This window comes from Cryptomeria japonica, chromosome 2, assembly GCF_030272615.1.
Source record: "Cryptomeria japonica chromosome 2, Sugi_1.0, whole genome shotgun sequence".
Classification (NCBI taxonomy): Eukaryota; Viridiplantae; Streptophyta; class Pinopsida; order Cupressales; family Cupressaceae; genus Cryptomeria; species Cryptomeria japonica.
In genome coordinates, this window is record NC_081406.1 from 208,423,836 (window position 1) to 208,430,667 (window position 6,832).

Below are 6,832 nucleotides of genomic sequence, written 5' to 3' on the forward strand. Positions count from 1 at the left end.
GGAATGCAAGATTTGAAGAAAGAGTTAAGAAATCATTTAAGCCTAATCAGAACAGATATAGATTCAAGAAAAATAAACAATGATACATAGTGGATGAGGAAGGAGTAAGTGATGACTCTGAGGATGAACCTGCAGCAAACTCTGCTAGTGCATCGGTGAATGGAAAAGAATGGGTGTTTTATGCTATAAAGAAAGATGAACCAGAACCGGCTATCAAGAATGAAGAAAAGGCCCTGGCAGAAAAAGTTGAAGACAAGGATGAATGGGTAATTGATAGTGGATGCTCACATCATATGACTGGAGATAAAAGAAAAATTTTGTCCCTGCAAGAATATAATGGTGGTCAAGTCAGATTTGCGAATGACAAAGCATGTATGATCAAAGGTAGAGGTATTATTTCTCTGGATGGCAAGCATAATACTGATAATGTCTATTATGTAGAAGGTTTAAAGCATAATCTTTTAAGTGTTGGTCAATTGGTGGATAAGGGATTCCAACTTCAGTTTAAAGATAGAAAATCCAAAATCATTAACAAAACTAGTTTGGAGATTGCAACCGGTACTCGGACTAGAGATAATATATTTCACTTGAACACTAGTAATAAGACATGTTTGATTGCTCATATTGATGAGAGTTGGTTATGGCATAAGAGGTTGTGTCATGTTAATTTTGATTTTATTGTTAAGATCAGTTCAACAAAGGCAGTTAGAGATACCTAAGATTATAAAGCCTCATAATCCGATATGTAAGGAATGTCAATTGGGAAAGCAAGTTATAACTTCTTTTAAGAGAATACATGATAAATCTAATGACGTGCTTGACTTAATTCATACTGACTTATGTGGTCCAGCAAGGACCAGAGGCTTTCAAGGTGATAGATACTTCATGTTGATAATTGATGATTATTCTAGAATGATGTGGGTGACTTTTCTAAGGGAGAAGTCTGAAGCTTTTGAGAAATTCAATATCTTTAAAGAAAAGGTGGAAAACGAAACTAGATTAAAAATCAAATGTCTAAGATCAGATCAAGGTGGTGAGTTTACTTCTCACGAATTTAATAGTTTTTGTGAGATAAATAGGATTAGGAGATAGTTATCTACACCCCGGACTCCTTAGCAGAATGGAGTAGTGGAAAGGAAGAATAGAACCATTTTAGATGCAGCAAGAACCATGATGATGGAAGCCAAACTGCCTCACATCTACTAGAGAGAAGTAGCGAGTACAACAGTCTATACATTCAACAGAGTTCATATCAAGGATTAAACAGGTAAGACTCCTTATGAATTATGGTTTGGACATACACCTACTATTAAATATTTCAAAAAAGTTGGAAGTAAATGTTATATCAAAATGGATGATTCAATTTGGGAAGTTTGATCCTAGATGTGATGAAGGGATATTTCTTGTATATTCAATTCAGAGCAAAGCATATAGATGTTATAACAAAAGATTGCAGAAAATTGTGGAGAGCACAAATGTGAAAGTGGATGAGCAATACAGAGATCAATTTATAGCATATGACAAGGAACCAGCAGTGGAAATGATCATAACAAATGGCAATGCCTCAACCGGTACAAGATACTGAGACAGTTACATCAATACAATCAGAAAATTCAACTATGACTGATGATCAGAACAGTGAACCTGAAGTTTAGAAGACACCAAGGTATGTAAGATTAAATCATTTAGAAGATCAAATTATTGGAGATAGGAACAAGGGAGTTATGACAAGAAGAAGACTGGCAAATGAAGAGGTATGTCTCATTTCTCAAATTGAACTGGCATCTGTTATTGAAGCTTGTAAAGATAAACATTGGTTAAAGGCTATGGAAGATGAATTAGATTAGATAGAGAAGAATAACACTTGGACTTTAGTTCCTTGGCCTAAAAATAAGAATGTTATTGGAATTAAATGGGTTTTTAGAAATAAACTAAATGAGGATGGTCAAGTTGTAAGAAACAAGACTAGACCGGTTTGTAAAGGATGTTCTCAAATGGAAGGAATTGATTATGGTGAGACATTTGCACCTATAGCTAGAATTGAAGCTGTTAGACTATTTCTTGCCTATGCAGCATATAAGAACTATAAGGTCTATCAAATGGGTGTTAAATGTGTATTTTTGAATGGTGAACTTGAGGAAGAGGTATACATTGAGTAGCCTACTGGATTTTCACTGACAGATGACAAAGATATGGTTTGCAGGTTAAGGAAAGAATTATATGGATTGAAACAAGCTCCTAGAGCTTGGTATGCAAGGTTGGATAAATATCTTTTGAAGCTTGGCTTTACTAAGGGTAGTGCTGACAGTAATTTATATTACAAGATCACTGATGATGATATTCTGATTATTGAAGTATTTGTTGATGATATCATTTTTGGAGGTGAAGACAAATTGTGCATGGAATTATCTAATAATATGAAGAATGAATTTGAAATGTCTATGATTGGTTTGCAGATTACTCAAACTGACAAAGACATTTTTATCTGTCAAACTAAGTATCTTAGGGAATTGTTGAAGAAGTTTGGTATGGATAATTCCAAACCGATAAGTACTCCTATGGTGACAAGTGAGAAATTATCTATCAAAGACACATCTGCACTGGTAAATTCGACAAGGTATAAGTCTATGATTGGTGGCTTGTTATATCTAACTCATAATAGACCGGATATTATGAATGCAGTAAGTATTGTTTCAAGATATCAAAGTAATCCTAAATAAAATCATGAATGTATTGTAAAGAGGATATTCTAGTACTTACAAGGAACAACAAAATATGGCTTACGATATTCTAGAGATGATAACTTCACTTAATGTGCATATACAGATTCATATTGGGCAAGAGATACTAATGATAGGAAGAGCACTTTTGTTTGAGATTTCTTTCTTGGAAAGAAATTGGTTTCATGGATCAACAAAAAACAGTCATGCATTTCTTTATCTAGTGCAGAAGCTGAATATGTTGCAGCAACAAGTAATTGCACTCAAGTCTTGTGGATGAAGCAAATGTTGAAGGATATCAAGGTAAATTATAGTGAACCGGTGGTTATCTATTGTGATAACTCTACAATAATTGACATGTCTAAGAATCCGATATTTCACTCTAAGACTGAGCACATATCAATAAAATATAACTTTCTGAAAGAAAAGGTGGAAGAAAAGGATTTTAAATTGGTTTATGTGAACACTAAAGAACAAATTGCAGATATATTAACTAAATCATTGTCTAAGGAATCATTTGAGTATTTGAGAGACAGGTTAGGGGTATCTACCCCTCCAATAGAAACTTAATTGATGGAGCAGACCATCATTTTGGTATGCATCATCAACTTTATCCTTTGCTCTGGGTTGATGTAGTGGTGCTACTACTTAGGGGGAGTAGTCAGCTTTGAGATTCACATGATTTTGATATCTATGTCATATCTTTGGCATTAATGTCAAAGGGGGAGAGTTATATGTGAAAAATAATGTTATATGGAGAGAGATTCAAATCAATTTTAGATTGGACTGCACTCCTCGGGGGGAGTTGCTGGGATTTTTCAGTTTTTCATTGTTATATCTTCTATGAGAAATGTTTGGCATTTCTTGGCACTTAGTTTTTTTCTTTTTCACATCTAGTGTTGCCATCAATGCCAAAGGGGGAGATTGTTGGCAATATGGAGGAACTGATTATGTGTTGCATTGATGTTTTGTCATTGATGTCAACACTAGATGTTATGGTTGGTTACTGACAAACAGGTTTTGGTTACCGGTAGAAGAACTTGTGTTATCGGTAAGGGTTTAAGGTTTTACCGACAAAGCTTTTGCTGAGAATCTTTGACAAGATGCACAAATGTTGGTGCAGCTTCTAGATGGAATTCAAGATGCAGAAGGTGGTCCTTGATCATGCCTTGACTGATTGGAGACATCCCTTTGGCATGGTGGACCCAGATTAGGTTCGGTACCTATCTAGGTTATAGACAAGTATCATGTTACGTGTTCTCTACATGTTACCAGGATGATTTATGGATTCGTTAATGTTTTTTTGGTCTGAAGCCGACATGGCATATCATTGTAATATGGATGTATGTAATGATCTTATTGTAATATCTTTTAGGTGGCTGACCTAATTGGTTTAGGCCTTAGGGTTTGTATAAATTGATCTAAGATCTCATTGTAGATCATGTCATGGTCATGGAATGAAATATCATATGCGAAGGAGATTTGGTCAATCATAGGTGATCGAATTGGGTTTATGTAAGAGGTCAAAGGCCTCAGGTATTGAGCTTAACTAGGACTGTAATCAGGCATGGTAGATGCTATCTCTGGTAGTTCATTCTTATGGATTATTGTCCAATTATCTTGAGGTGGTTATAACCTCTCTGTAGTCAGTGAGACTCCTTTGTAATGAGCAATGCGCTCTAGGTAGTGTGTCTTCTTGCATGTGCAAGGCCCTTATTGTATCACATACTTTATGCATAAGTATCATCTGACTGTGTGTAGGCTTCCCACTGTGGTTTTTCCCTTTACCGGGTTTTCCACGTACAAATCATGGTGGTTTTTCCCTTTACTGGGTTGTCCACCGGTTATCCTAACAATTATTGTATAAGATTCTAACAAGGCTTAGCTCCTAACAAGGCAAACTTCAGAAGAGTTCAAAATACTTGTGGGTATCCATCCCCACCGTGGTTTTTCCCATTTGGGTTTCCACGTGAAAAATCATTGTGTCGGGTGGTGAATGATTTTGTAGATGTGTTTTGATATGGTTGATATGATTAACTGGTAAATCAACTTAGATATGTTTAGATGACCGGAAATGATCTCAAATGAGCTATTATTGGTGTTAGTAAAGTGGTTTAATGTTTTGGTTAAATGATATTTAAGTTTCAAATATGTTACATTGTATCATTGATATTTTGGTCAACCAGTAAATTTTGACAGTTTTGGATACAGTGTCTAAACCAGTTAGTTTAGCAAGTTGTTTCTGAGTTGGGATTAAGTTTGGTGAAAGTTAAGTATATTTTGTATCTACTGATTCACCCCCCTCTCAGTAGTTGACCAGATCCTTATTATTTTATCATATTATCACACCTAAGCATGGAATTTACCACCCAATTAAGAGTGTACAATTTATGACGCTACAAATGTCATCAAATCCAGGGAGGTAGTTGCGAGGGGTGCTAGCTGGAGAATAGGGGATGGTAGTAAGACCCTATTTTGGGAAGATAACTGGCTTTTTCAAGAGCCTCTGAGCAATGTTCCCTCTTTCCTTCCTTTTATGGAAGACTATAAGAATAGATTTGGTCACTTAGTTGGTGTTAATTGGAAGGAAGGACAATGGGTGAATCTTGCTCTTGTCAATCATTCTCTCCAGCCCATCCAATTGGCCCTTAATTCTATTTCCTTGAGTCTTTCTGGTGGAGAATATTTCTTTTTTGGAGCCTAACTCCTTCTGGGACTTATTATGTTTCCTCAGTTGTCTCTCTCTTGTCTCAATCTAATTCCCCCCCTCCTTTATGGGCTAAAGCATGGGTGTCTAGTCTTATTCCTAAGATTAACATCTTTTTTTTTGGATTCTACTATAGAATAAATTGTTGACTATGGACAATCTGTGTAAAAGAGGTTTCTCTTTTCCTAACATGTGTTTTCTTTGTATGGCTGAGGTGGAGTCCTCCTCCCACATTTTTCTTCATTTCTCCTATGCTTGGGATATTTGTGATCAGGTTCTACAGAGGTGGAATTTATCTTGGATCTTCCCCGAGTCTATTCATGACTTTTACTGCCAATGGAACTCACCCTAGGACAACCAGATTATCCGATTATTATGGTCATTTGTGTTTCCTCATGTGGCATGGCGAATATGGAAAGAAAGAAATAACAAAAAAATTTAGGGATGCCTCTCTTCCAGCTGATATTGTTTTCAGAAAGATTATAAGGGCCATTGGAGAGAATATCAATGTCTTAGATGATCAACTTAAGGAGGAGAAACGAATTTGTCAAGCTTATGACTATGAGACATCTAAAAGCTGGCAATTAAAAATTGATATCTCTCAAGCCACTAAGCCTACTAAAAAGTCTAGGAAGGGCATGTTTTGGTGCTATCCCCCTAACAGATGGATTAAAATTAACTTTGATGGGGCGGCCAAGGCAAATCTAGGGTCGGCTGGGTGTGGGGGAGTGATAAGGGATGAGAATGGCATATTCTTAGCAGTGGCGGAATTCCCCTTGGGAAACCAAACCAACCACCTTGCTGAAGCTATTGGGATCTATCAGACCTTGCTACTTTCCCATCAAATTAATGGAAAAAATGTTTGGATCAAAGGGCATTCGAACAGTATCATCCAATGTCTTAAGGGGACCAATAAGGCTTCATGGACTATCAACAATTGGATTGACTTATTGAAAGAGATAATCCTCTCCTTTGATAAATATTTTATACCCCATGCTTACAAGGAAGCTAACACTGTGTTGGATTTTTTTACCAACAAAGGTGTAACTGCCAATGGGAGGATGACATGGAATTTAGAGAACAACATAGAGGATGATGTCAAAGCTCTCCTTCGCTACAATAGATCACACGGGACACATGGTGGCTTTCCATCAAATTTCTATTTTCAATTATGGGTAAAACAATTATTACTATTCATGGCCGATATTGTGGTGAGGTTGGAGGCAAATTGCTTCATTATTGCTTGCACGCTTTCTAGGTCTTTCATGAGCTCTTTTGTCTTCTAACTTGCCTACAAATTATGCTTAACCACTCTAAACTTGAGAACTCTGCAAATGCTAAAATGGGTGATGATAGGCATTGTGTTGAGCCTGTGGATTGTGAAGGCCTAAGGGCCAACCAAACC